This window comes from Plectropomus leopardus, chromosome 7, assembly GCF_026936395.1.
Source record: "Plectropomus leopardus strain MGB_pleo_1.0 chromosome 7, ASM2693639v1, whole genome shotgun sequence".
Classification (NCBI taxonomy): domain Eukaryota; kingdom Metazoa; phylum Chordata; class Actinopteri; order Perciformes; family Serranidae; genus Plectropomus; species Plectropomus leopardus.
In genome coordinates, this window is record NC_142182.1 from 11,610,088 (window position 1) to 11,623,314 (window position 13,227).

Genomic DNA, 13,227 nt, shown 5'->3' on the forward strand with positions numbered 1-13,227 from the left:
TTTAATACTTGTCACATATATTCAGTTGGTCTCATCGATGAGCTGATAAGATTTTGGTTGTCAAAAGTCAAAGGTCACAGTCAAAATATAATGTGTAAAATATTGAAGTCACAGTGTATCATGTAAATAAATAGCACAAAAATGAAATACGAAAGAATGTCATCTGAAATGCCATTGAAAAGTCATAGTATATCGTGTCATCAAAAATATAAAAAGTAATTAAAATATCATTTAAAAGTCAGTATGAGAGAAAAAAAACCATGAGAAAAAAAACGTCATACTATAGCATGTCGTCAAAACTATGGCCAAAGAGTCATACTATTGCATGTTGTCCGAAATATGGCAAGTATTAAATGTAAATCATGTAGTTAGTGTGCCTGAGGTTGTTGGTTCAAGTCTTATCTGGAGCAGGTGACTTTTGAAGGCTGCTGTCTTAGCACAGAGCTAAAGGGAACGTCAAAAACACACAAGGTGTCGGACGTTTGGCTCACCTGGTAAATCAAGTGGTTCGTGTGCATGAGGTTGCTGGTTTGAGTCTTATTTGGGACAGGTGACTTTTGACTTTTATGGTATAAGTAAAATAAAATCTCAGCTGATATATGTGTCTGCTCTGCTGATATAAGTCATCGATGATGTACCTTGCAACAAACACTTAAAACAGTTAAAAAATCTCCTGAATTTTCATATACTGAATACTGAATTTTTCCTGCCAAGAACCCAGATGATTATCGGCCTGACTCATATATCAGTCCTGTTTTTGACAGACATAACTGCCGATACTGAATTTTCACCATACCCACATATCAGCAGAGCAGACAGATATATCAGCCGATACTGTATTTTATTTATGCCATAAAATATCATTTGGCTGTAGATTCATACAGTTAAGATACTGATTGTAATATTGCAGAATAATTTACGTTGAGTGATATATTGTTTTGGCCCATTAATCAGGTGACATTGTCCCGAAACAGGTAAAGCAAGTATCAGCAGATGCGTCTGTCGAAATCAAGGAATATCTGTAAAGGAATGTCAAAGTAACATCTGAGGTAATTTAGAAACTGATCTAATAGCATACTTTGTCCATTAGAGAGTACTGACATGTTTTAATATTCAAGTGTATGGTATTTTGTTTTTTTGTTTGTGACACAGTTGTCTCCTTGTCTTGTATATGTATTGTTTTTGCTGATTCTGGCTTTATCCTTTAAATTTCAGCCATGGATCTCGTACTGCTGCACAACCACTTCCCTTGTGAGGCCGATATTCGTTTACTTATACTATTTTGGACGTTGCCTTTAGCTTTGATATTTGGACAACAATCTTTAAAAGCCACCTGTCCTGAATACGGCTCAATCCCAAAACTCCAGAAACACCAACCAAATTTCTAACGCACTGAGCTAAACCTCCTGACACTTCAACTGTTTTCAACGTTCTCCTTTACACTCTTGTTTGGCCTTTTTTTCAACATGCTAATTTAGAACGTTTTAGGCCTTTATTTCCACTTTGTATACTATAACACAATATTTCTACAAGATATAATATGTCATTTCCAGCTTTTTTTTTTGACATGTCAAAACTTGGTGTTTTTCAATATACTATAACGTACATACTTCAACATACATATAAGGTTTTGGCCTTTTTTGTCCTTTATTCCCACTTTGTACACTATAACGCATCCCTAGAAGCTATTCTATGTGGTTTTCAGTCATTTTTGGAAGCAGTCAAAATCTGACTTTTTTCATATACTATAATATTGCCTTTGTTGTCATTTTTTTGACATTATACATTTTGAGGTTTTGGGCCTTTTTTGGCCTTTATTTCCACTTTGTACAATATAACCCATATCTAGAAGCTGTTCTATGTGGTTTTCAGGCATTTTTAGGAGCGGTCAAGATTGGACTTTTTTCACATACTACACAAGCAGCATGGTGGCGTCGTGGTTAGCACTGTTGCCTCACAGCAAGAGGGTCCCTGGTTCAAATCCCGGTTGGAATGGGGTTCGGTCCATGGGCAGGGGCCCTTCTGTGTGGTTTTCATGTTCTCCCTGTGTGTGTGTGTGTGTGTGTGTGTGTGTGGATTTTCTTCAGGGTCTCCAGCTTCCTCCCACAGTCCAAAGATATGCAGCTCAGGTTGATTGGTGACACTAAATTGCCGTTACATGTGACTGTGAGCATGTATGTCATTTTTTTTGCCATTCTAAATTTTGAGGTTTTTGGCATTTTTTGACCTTTATTCCTACTTTGTACACTATAATGAGTCTCTAGAAGCTATTCTATGTGGTTTTCTGCCATTTTCAGGAGTGGTCAGAATCTGACTTTTTTTTCACATTATTCTATTGCCTTTTAGCCATTTTTTTGACTTTCTAAATTCTGACGTTTTTGGCCATTTTGGGCCTTTATTCTCACTTTATACAATATAACACGGCTCTACAAGCTTTTCTGTGTTTTCAGCCATTTTTAGGAGCGGTCAAAATTTGACTTTTCTCATACCATCCTATTGCCTTTTTGGCCTTTTTTTAGAATCAGAATCAGAATCAGAAATACTTTATTGATCCCCGAGGAGAAATTGCCTTTAGTTACAGATGCTCCCACTCTAAAGTCTTGAAAGAAGTAGGAAAGTATTTTATATGTCAATAAAATTTAAACATAAGTACTACTATAAAATTAATATATCTAAACACTAAAGTAAAAATATAAACATACATTTGTTCTTTTTACTACCGTGTGATAAATTAAACAACAGATTACCAACATTTGAATATAGAATATTACACATGGATGTAGTTAATGCACTGGATTATTGCACATCAAAGTAGTGACATTTTAGCCATACTATAGCCTTGCCATATTGGTCATTTTTTTTCAACATGCTAAAAAATGGTGTTTTTGGATGTTTTTGCAACATTCTTTGCAATGGCGTGTTTCGACAAGCTATTTTGTGCTGTTTTGAGGTATTTTCAGCTGTTTTTTGGACGGGTCATATTTTGACATTTTAGCCATACTATAGCCTTGCCCTTTCGCTCATTTTCTCAAGATGCTAAAAATTGGTGTTTTTGGCCATTTTTGCAACATTCTTTGCTATGGGGTGTATTAGCACGCTATTTTATGCTGTTTTGAGGTGTTTTCGGGACGGTTCATATCTTGACATTTTTAGCCATACTATAGCCTTGCCATATTGGTCATTTTTTTTCAACATGCTACAAAATGGTGTTTTATGCTCTTTTGGGGTGTTTCCATCTGTTTTTGGGAATGGTCATATTTTGATGTTTTAGCCATACCATAGCCTTGCCTTTTCGATAATTTTTTCAGGATGTGACAAAATGGTGTGTTTGGCCGTTATTGCAACATTCTTTGCTATGGCGTGTCTCAACACGCTATTTTATGCTGTTTTGAGGTGTTTTCAGCTGTTTTTGGGACGGGTCATATTTTGACATTTTAGCCATACTATAGCCTTGCCTTTTCGGTGATTTTTTTCAACATGCTAAAAATTGGTGTTTTTGGACGTTTTTGCAACATTCTTTGCTATGGTGTGTCTCGATACTCTATTTTATGACGTTTTGAGGTGTTTTCAGCTGTTTTTGGGACGGGTCATATTTTGACATTTTAGCCATACTATAGCCTTGCCTTTTCAGTGATTTTTTTTCAACGTGCTAAAAACTGATGTTTTTGGCCGTTTTTGCAACATTCTTTGTTATGGCGTGTATTAGCACGCTATTTTATGCTCTTTTGGGGTGTTTCCATCTGTTTTTGGGAATGGTCATATTTTGATGTTTTAGCCATACCATAGCCTTGCCTTTTCAGTGATTTTTTTTCAACATGCTAAAAATGGTGTGTTTGGCTGTTTTTGCAGCATTCTTTGCTATGGCGTGTCTCGATACGCTATTTTATGATGTTTTGAGGTGTTTTCAGCTGTTTTTGGGACGGGTCATATTTTGACATTTTAGCCATACTATAGCCTTGCCTTTTCAGTGATTTTTTTTTCAACATGCTAAAAACTGGTGTTTTTGGCCGTTTGTGCAACATTCTTTGCTATGGCGTGCCTCGATACTCTATTTTATGCTGTTTTGAGGTGTTTTCAGCTGTTTTTGGACGGGTCATATTTTGACATTTTAGCCATACTATAGCCTTGCCTTTTCAGTGACTTTTTTCAACATGCTAAAACTGGTGTTTTTGGCCGTTTTGCAACTTTCTTGGTATGGCGTGTAGTGGCACGCTATTTTATGATGTTTTGGGGTGTTTTCAGCTGTTTTTGGGACGGGTCATATTTTGACATTTTAGCCATACTATAGCCTTGCCTTTTCAGTGATTTTTTTTCATCGTGCTAAAAACTGGTGTTTTTGGCCGTTTTTGCAACATTCTTTGCTATGGCGTGTATTAGCACGCTATTTTATGATGTTTTGAGGTGTTTTAAGCTGTTTTTGGGATGGGTCATATTTTGACATTTTAGCCATACTATAGCCTTGCCTTTTCAGTGATTTTCTTTTCAACATGCTAAAAACTGGTGTTTTTGGCCGTTTGTGCAACATTCTTTGCTATGGCGTGTATTAGCACGCTATTTTATGATGTTTTGAGGTGTTTTCAGCTGTTTTTGGGATGGGTCATATTTTGACATTTTAGCCATACTATAGCCTTGCCTTTTCAGTGATTTTTTTTCAACATGCTAAAAATTGGTGTTTTTGGCCGTTTTTGCAACATTCTTTGCTATGGCATGTATTAGCATGCTATTTTATGATGTTTTGAGGTGTTTTCAGCTGTTTTTGGGAATGGTCATATTTTGACATTTTAGCCATACCATAGCCTTGCCTTTTCAGTGATTTTTTTCAACATGTGACAAAATGGTGTGTTTTGGACGTTATTGCAACATTCTTTGCTATGGCGTGTCTCAACACGCTATTTTATGCTGTTTTGAGGTGTTTTCAGCTGTTTTTGGGACGGGTCATATTTTGACATTTTAGCCATACTATAGCCTTGCCTTTTCGGTGATTTTTTTCAACATGCTAAAAATTGGTGTTTTTGGACGTTTTTGCAACATTCTTTGCTATGGTGTGTCTCGATACTCTATTTTATGACGTTTTGAGGTGTTTTCAGCTGTTTTTGGGACGGGTCATATTTTGACATTTTAGCCATACTATAGCCTTGCCTTTTCAGTGATTTTTTTTCAACGTGCTAAAAATTGGTGTTTTTGGCCGTTTTTGCAACAATCTTTGCTATGGCGTGTATTAGCACGCTATTTTATGCTGTTTTGGGGTGTTTTCAGCTGTTTTTGGGACGGGTCATATTTTGACATTTTAGCCATACTATAGCCTTGCCTTTTCAGTGACTTTTTTTTCAACATGCTAAAAATTGGTGTTTTTGGCCGTTTTTGCAACATTCTTTGCTATGGCGTGTCTCGATACGCTATTTTATGATGTTTTGAGGTGTTTTAAGCTGTTTTTGGGATGGGTCATATTTTGACATTTTAGCCATACTATAGCCTTGCCTTTTCAGTGATTTTCTTTTCAACATGCTAAAAACTGGTGTTTTTGGCCGTTTGTGCAACATTCTTTGCTATGGCGTGTATTAGCACGCTATTTTATGCTGTTTTGGGGTGTTTTCAGCTGTTTTTGGGACGGGTCATATTTTGACATTTTAGCCATACTATAGCCTTGCCTTTTCAGTGATTTTTTTCAACATGCTAAAATTGGTGTTTTTGGCCGTTTTGCAACATTCTTTGCTATGGCGTGTATTAGCACGCTATTTTATGCTGTTTTGGGGTGTTTTCAGCTGTTTTGGGGACGGGTCATATTTTGACATTTTAGCCATACTATAGCCTTGCCTTTTCAGTGACTTTTTTCAACATGCTAAAATTGGTGTTTTTGGACGCTTTTGCAACATTCTTTGCTATGGCGTGTATTAGCACGCTATTTTATGATGTTTTGAGGTGTTTTCAGCTGTTTTGGGATGGGTCATATTTTGACATTTTAGCCATACTATAGCCTTGCCTTTTCAGTGATTTTATTTTCAACATGCTAAAAATTGGTGTTTTTGGCCGTTTTTGCAACATTCTTTGCTATGGCATGTATTAGCATGCTATTTTATGATGTTTTGAGGTGTTTTCAGCTGTTTTTGGGACGGGTCATATTTTGACATTTTAGCCATACTATAGCCTTGCCTTTTCGGTGATTTTTTTCAACATGCTAAAAATTGGTGTTTTTGGACGTTTTTGCAACATTCTTTGCTATGACGTGTATTAGCACGCTATTTTATGATGTTTTGAGGTGTTTTCAGCTGTTTTTGGGACGGGTCATATTTTGACATTTTAGCCATACTATAGCCTTGCCTTTTCAGAGAATTTTTTTTCAACATGCTAAAAATTGGTGTTTTTGGCCGTTTTTGCAACATTCTTTGCTATGGCGTGTATTAGCACGCTATTTTATGATGTTTTGAGGTGTTTTCAGCTGTTTTTGGGACGGGTCATATTTTGACATTTTAGCCATACTATAGCCTTGCCTTTTCGGTGATTTTTTTCAACATGCTAAAATTGGTGTTTTTGGCCGTTTTGCAACATTCTTTGCTATGGCGTGTATTAGCACGCTATTTTATGCTGTTTTGGGGTGTTTTCAGCTGTTTTTGGGATGGGTCATATTTTGACATTTTAGCCATACTATAGCCTTGCCTTTTCAGTGACTTTTTTTTCAACATGCTAAAAATTGGTGTTTTTGGACGTTTTTGCAACATTCTTTGCTATGGCGTGTCTCGATACGCTATTTTATGATGTTTTGAGGTGTTTTCAGCTGTTTTTGGGACGGGTCATATTTTGACATTTTAGCCATACTATAGCCTTGCCTTTTCAGTGATTTTTTTTTCCAACATGCTAAAAATTGGTGGTTTTGGCCGTTTTTGCAACATTCTTTGCTATGGCGTGTATTAGCACGCTATTTTATGCTGTTTTGGGGTGTTTTCAGCTGTTTTTGGGACGGGTCATATTTTGACATTTTAGCCATACTATAGCCTTGCCTTTTCAGTGACTTTTTTTTCAACATGCTAAAACTTGGTGTTTTTGGCCGTTTGTGCAACATTCTTTGCTATGGCGTGTATTAGCACGCTATTTTATGCTGTTTTGGGGTGTTTTCAGCTGTTTTTGGGACGGGTCATATTTTGACATTTTAGCCATACTATAGCCTTGCCTTTTCAGTGATCTTTTTTTTCAGTGTGCTAAAACTGATGTTTTTGGCCGTTTTGCAACATTCTTTGCTATGGCGTGTATTAGCACGCTATTTTATGCTGTTTTGGGGTGTTTTCAGCTGTTTTTGGGACGGGTCATATTTTGACATTTTAGCCATACTATAGCCTTGCCTTTTCAGTGACTTTTTTTTCAACATGCTAAAAATTGGTGTTTTTGGACGTTTTTGCAACATTCTTTGCTATGGCGTGTCTCGATACGCTATTTTATGATGTTTTGAGGTGTTTTCAGCTGTTTTTGGGACGGGTCATATTTTGACATTTTAGCCATACTATAGCCTTGCCTTTTCAGTGATTTTTTTTTCCAACATGCTAAAAATTGGTGGTTTTGGCCGTTTTTGCAACATTCTTTGCTATGGCGTGTATTAGCACGCTATTTTATGCTGTTTTGGGGTGTTTTCAGCTGTTTTTTGGGAATGGTCATATTTTGACATTTTAGCCATACTATAGCCTTGCCTTTTCAGTGACTTTTTTTTCAACATGCTAAAAACTGGTGTTTTTGGCCGTTTTTGCAACATTCTTTGCTATGGCGTGTATTAGCACGCTATTTTATGCTGTTTTGGGGTGTTTTCAGCTGTTTTTGGGACGGGTCATATTTTGACATTTTAGCCATACTATAGCCTTGCCTTTTCAGTGACTTTTTTTTCAACATGCTAAAAATTGGTGTTTTTGGCCGTTTTTGCAACATTCTTTGCTATGGTGTGTATTAGCACGCTATTTTATGATGTTTTGAGGTGTTTTCAGATGTTTTTGGGATGGGTCATATTTTGACATTTTAGCCATACTATAGCCTTGCCTTTTCAGTGATTTTTTTTCAACGTGCTAAAAACTGATGTTTTTGGACGTTTTTGCAACATTCTTTGCTATGGTGTGTCTCGATACTCTATTTTATGACGTTTTGAGGTGTTTTCAGCTGTTTTTGGGACGGGTCATATTTTGACATTTTAGCCATACTATAGCCTTGCCTTTTCAGTGATTTTTTTTTCAACATGCTAAAAATTGGTGTTTTTGGCCGTTTTTGCAACATTCTTTGCTATGGCGTGTATTAGCACGCTATTTTATGATGTTTTGAGGTGTTTTCTGCTGTTTTTGGGACGGGTCATATTTTGACATTTTAGCCATACTATAGCCTTGCCTTTTCAGTGATTTTTTTTTCAACATGCTAAAAATTGGTGTTTTTGGCTGTTTTTGCAGCATTCTTTGCTATGGCGTGTCTCGATACGCTATTTTATGATGTTTTGAGGTGTTTTCAGCTGTTTTTGGGACGGGTCATATTTTCACATTTTAGCCATACTATAGCCTTGCCTTTTCAGTGATTTTTTTTCAACATGCTAAAATTGGTGTTTTTGGCCGTTTTGCAACATTCTTTGCTATGGCGTGTATTAGCACGCTTATTTTATGCTGTTTTGGGGTGTTTTCAGCTGTTTTTGGGACGGGTCATATTTTGACATTTTAGCCATACTATAGCCTTGCCTTTTCAGTGACTTTTTTTTCAACATGCTAAAAACTGGTGTTTTTGGCCGTTTTGCAACATTCTTTGCTATGGCGTGTATTAGCACGCTATTTTATGATGTTTTGAGGTGTTTTCAGCTGTTTTTGGGACGGGTCATATTTTGACATTTTAGCCATACTATAGCCTTGCCTTTTCAGCGAATTTTTTTTCAACATGCTAAAAATTGGTGTTTTTGGCCGTTTTTGCAACAATCTTTGCTATGGCGTGTATTAGCACGCTATTTTATGCTGTTTTGGGGTGTTTTCAGCTGTTTTTGGGACGGGTCATATTTTGACATTTTAGCCATACTATAGCCTTGCCTTTTCAGTGATTTTTTTTCAACGTGCTAAAAACTGGTGTTTTTGGCCGTTTTTGCAACATTCTTTGCTATGGCGTGTATTAGCACGCTATTTTATGATGTTTTGAGGTGTTTTCAGCTGTTTTTGGGATGGGTCATATTTTGACATTTTAGCCATACTATAGCCTTGCCTTTTCAGTGATTTTTTTTTCAACATGCTAAAATTGGTGTTTTTGGCCGTTTTGCAACATTCTTTGCTATGGCATGTATTAGCATTCTATTTTATGATGTTTTGAGGTGTTTTCAGCTGTTTTTGTCAAATTTTGACATTTTAGCCATACTATAGCCTTGCCTTTTCAGTGATTTTTTTTCAACATGCTAAAATTGGTGTTTTTGGACGTTTTGCAACATTCTTTGCTATGGCGTGTATTAGCACGCTATTTTATGATGTTTTGAGGTGTTTTCAGCTGTTTTTGGGACGGGTCATATTTTGACATTTTAGCCATACTATAGCCTTGCCTTTTCAGAGAATTTTTTTTCAACATGCTAAAATTGGTGTTTTTGGCCGTTTTTGCAACATTCTTTGCTATGGCGTGTATTAGCATGCTATTTTATGATGTTTTGAGGTGTTTTCAGCTGTTTTTGGGATGGGTCATATTTTGACATTTTAGCCATACTATAGCCTTGCCTTTTCGGTGATTTTTTTCAACATGCTAAAAATTGGTGTTTTTGGACGTTTTGCAACATTCTTTGCTATATGGCGTATTAGCAATTATTTTATGCTGTTTTGGGGTGTTTTCAGCTGTTTTGGGACGGGTCATATTTTGACATTTTAGCCATACTATAGCCTTGCCTTTTCAGTGATTTTTTTCAACATGCTAAAAACTGGTGTTTTTGGCCGTTTTGCAACATTCTTTGCTATGGCGTGTATTAGCACGCTATTTTATGCTGTTTTGGGTGTTTTCAGCTGTTTTGGGACGGGTCATATTTTGACATTTTAGCCATACTATAGCCTTGCCTTTTCAGTGATTTTTTTTCAACATGCTAAAATTGGTGTTTTTGGCCGTTTTTGCAACATTCTTTGCTATGGCGTGTATTAGCACGCTATTTTATGCTGTTTTGGGGTGTTTTCAGCTGTTTTTGGGACGGGTCATATTTTGACATTTTAGCCATACTATAGCCTTGCCTTTTCAGTGATTTTTTTCAACATGCTAAAAATTGGTGTTTTGGCCGTTTTGCAACATTCTTTGCTATGGCGTGTATTAGCATGCTATTTTATGATGTTTTGAGGTGTTTTCAGCTGTTTTTGGGATGGGTCATATTTTGACATTTTAGCCATACTATAGCCTTGCCTTTTCAGTGATTTTTTTTTCAACATGCTAAAAATTGGTGTTTTTTGCCGTTTTGCAACATTCTTTGCTATGGCGTGTATTAGCACGCTATTTTATGCTGTTTTGAGGTGTTTTCAGCTGTTTTTGGACGGGTCATATTTTGACATTTTAGCCATACTATAGCCTTGCCTTTTCAGTGATTTTTTTCAACATGCTAAAATTGGTGTTTTTGGCCGTTTTGCAACATTCTTTGCTATGGCGTGTATTAGCACGCTATTTTATGATGTTTTGAGGTGTTTTCAGCTGTTTTTGGGACGGGTCATATTTTGACATTTTAGCCATACTATAGCCTTGCCTTTTCAGTGATTTTTTTTCAACGTGCTAAAAACTGATGTTTTTGGCCGTTTTGCAACATTCTTTGCTATGGCGTGTATTAGCACGCTTATTTTATGCTGTTTTGAGGTGTTTTTAGCTGTTTTTCGGATGGGTCATATTTTGACATTTTAGCCATACTATAGCCTTGCCTTTTCAGTGATTTTTTTTTCAACATGCTAAAAACTGGTGTTTTTGGACGTTTTTGCAACATTCTTTGCTATGGCGTGTATTAGCACGCTATTTTATGCTGTTTTGGGGTGTTTTCAGCTGTTTTTGGGACGGGTCATATTTTGACATTTTAGCCATACTATAGCCTTGCCTTTTCAGTGATTTTTTTCAACATGCTAAAACTGGTGTTTTTGGCCGTTTTGCAACATTCTTTGCTATGGCGTGTATTAGCACGCTATTTTATGCTGTTTTGAGGTGTTTTCAGCTGTTTTTGGGATGGGTCATATTTTGACATTTTAGCCATACTATAGCCTTGCCTTTTCAGTGATTTTTTTTCAACATGCTAAAACTGGTGTTTTGGCCGTTTTGCAACATTCTTTGCTATGGCGTGTATTAGCACGCTATTTTATGCTGTTTTGGGGTGTTTTCAGCTGTTTTTGGGACGGGTCATATTTTGACATTTTAGCCATACTATAGCCTTGCCTTTTCAGTGATTTTTTTCAACATGCTAAAATTGGTGTTTTGGCCGTTTTTGCAACATTCTTTGCTATGGCGTGTATTAGCACGCTATTTTATGATGTTTTGAGGTGTTTTAAGCTGTTTTTCGGATGGGTCATATTTTGACATTTTAGCCATACTATAGCCTTGCCTTTCCAGTGATTTTTTTCAACATGCTAAAACTGTTGTTTTTGGACGTTTTTGCAACATTCTTTGCTATGGCGTGTATTAGCACGCTATTTTATGCTGTTTTGGGGTGTTTTCAGCTGTTTTTGGGACGGGTCATATTTTGACATTTTAGCCATACTATAGCCTTGCCTTTTCAGTGATTTTTTTCAACATGCTAAAAATTGGTGTTTTTGGCCGTTTTGCAACATTCTTTGCTATGGCGTGTATTAGCACGCTATTTTATGCTGTTTTGGGGTGTTTTCAGCTGTTTTTGGGATGGGTCATATTTTGACATTTTAGCCATACTATAGCCTTGCCTTTTCAGTGATTTTTTTCAACATGCTAAAACTGGTGTTTTTGGCCGTTTTGCAACATTCTTTGCTATGGCGTGTATTAGCACGCTATTTTATGCTGTTTTGAGGTGTTTTCAGCTGTTTTTGGGACGGTTCATTTTTTGCCATTTTAGCCATACTATAGCCTTGCCTTTTCAGTGATTTTTTTTCAACATGCTAAAAACTGGTGTTTTTGGCCGTTTGTGCAACATTCTTTGCTATGGCGTGTATTAGCACGCTATTTTATGCTGTTTTGAGGTGTTTTCAGCTGTTTTTGGGATGGGTCATATTTTGACATTTTAGCCATACTATAGCCTTGCCTTTTCAGTGATTTTTTTCAACATGCTAAAATTGGTGTTTTTGGCCGTTTTGCAACATTCTTTGCTATGGCGTGTATTAGCACGCTATTTTATGCTGTTTTGAGGTGTTTTCAGCTGTTTTTGGGATGGGTCATATTTTGACATTTTAGCCATACTATAGCCTTGCCTTTTCAGTGATTTTTTTCAACATGCTAAAATTGGTGTTTTTGGCCGTTTTGCAACATTCTTTGCTATGGCGTGTATTAGCACGCTATTTTATGCTGTTTTGGGGTGTTTTCAGCTGTTTTGGGATGGGTCATATTTTGACATTTTAGCCATACTATAGCCTTGCCTTTTCAGTGATTTTTTCAACATGCTAAAAATTGGTGTTTTTGGCCGTTTTTGCAACATTCTTTGCTATGGCGTGTATTAGCACGCTATTTTATGATGTTTTGAGGTGTTTTCAGCTGTTTTTGGGACGGGTCATATTTTGACATTTTAGCCATACTATAGCCTTGCCTTTTCAGTGATTTTTTTTTCAACATGCTAAAAACTGATGTTTTTGGCCGTTTTTGCAACATTCTTTGCTATGGCGTGTATTAGCACGCTATTTTATGCTGTTTTGAGGTGTTTTCAGCTGTTTTTGGGACGGGTCATATTTTGACATTTTAGCCATACTATAGCCTTGCCTTTTCAGTGATTTTTTTTCAACCTGCTAAAAATTGGTGTTTTTGGCCGGTTTTAAAACATTCTTTGCTATGGCGTGTATTAGCACGCTATTTTATGCTGTTTTGGGGTGTTTTCAGCTGTTTTTGGGATGGGTCATATTTTGACATTTTAGCCATACTATAGCCTTGCCTTTTCAGTGATTTTTTTTCAACGTGCTAAAAACTGGTGTTTTTGGCCGTTTTTGCAACATTCTTTGCTATGGCGTGTATTAGCCCGCTATTTTATGCTGTTTTGAGGTGTTTTCAGCTGTTTTTGGGACGGGTCATATTTTGACATTTTAGCCATACTATAGCCTTGCCTTTTCAGTGACTTTTTTT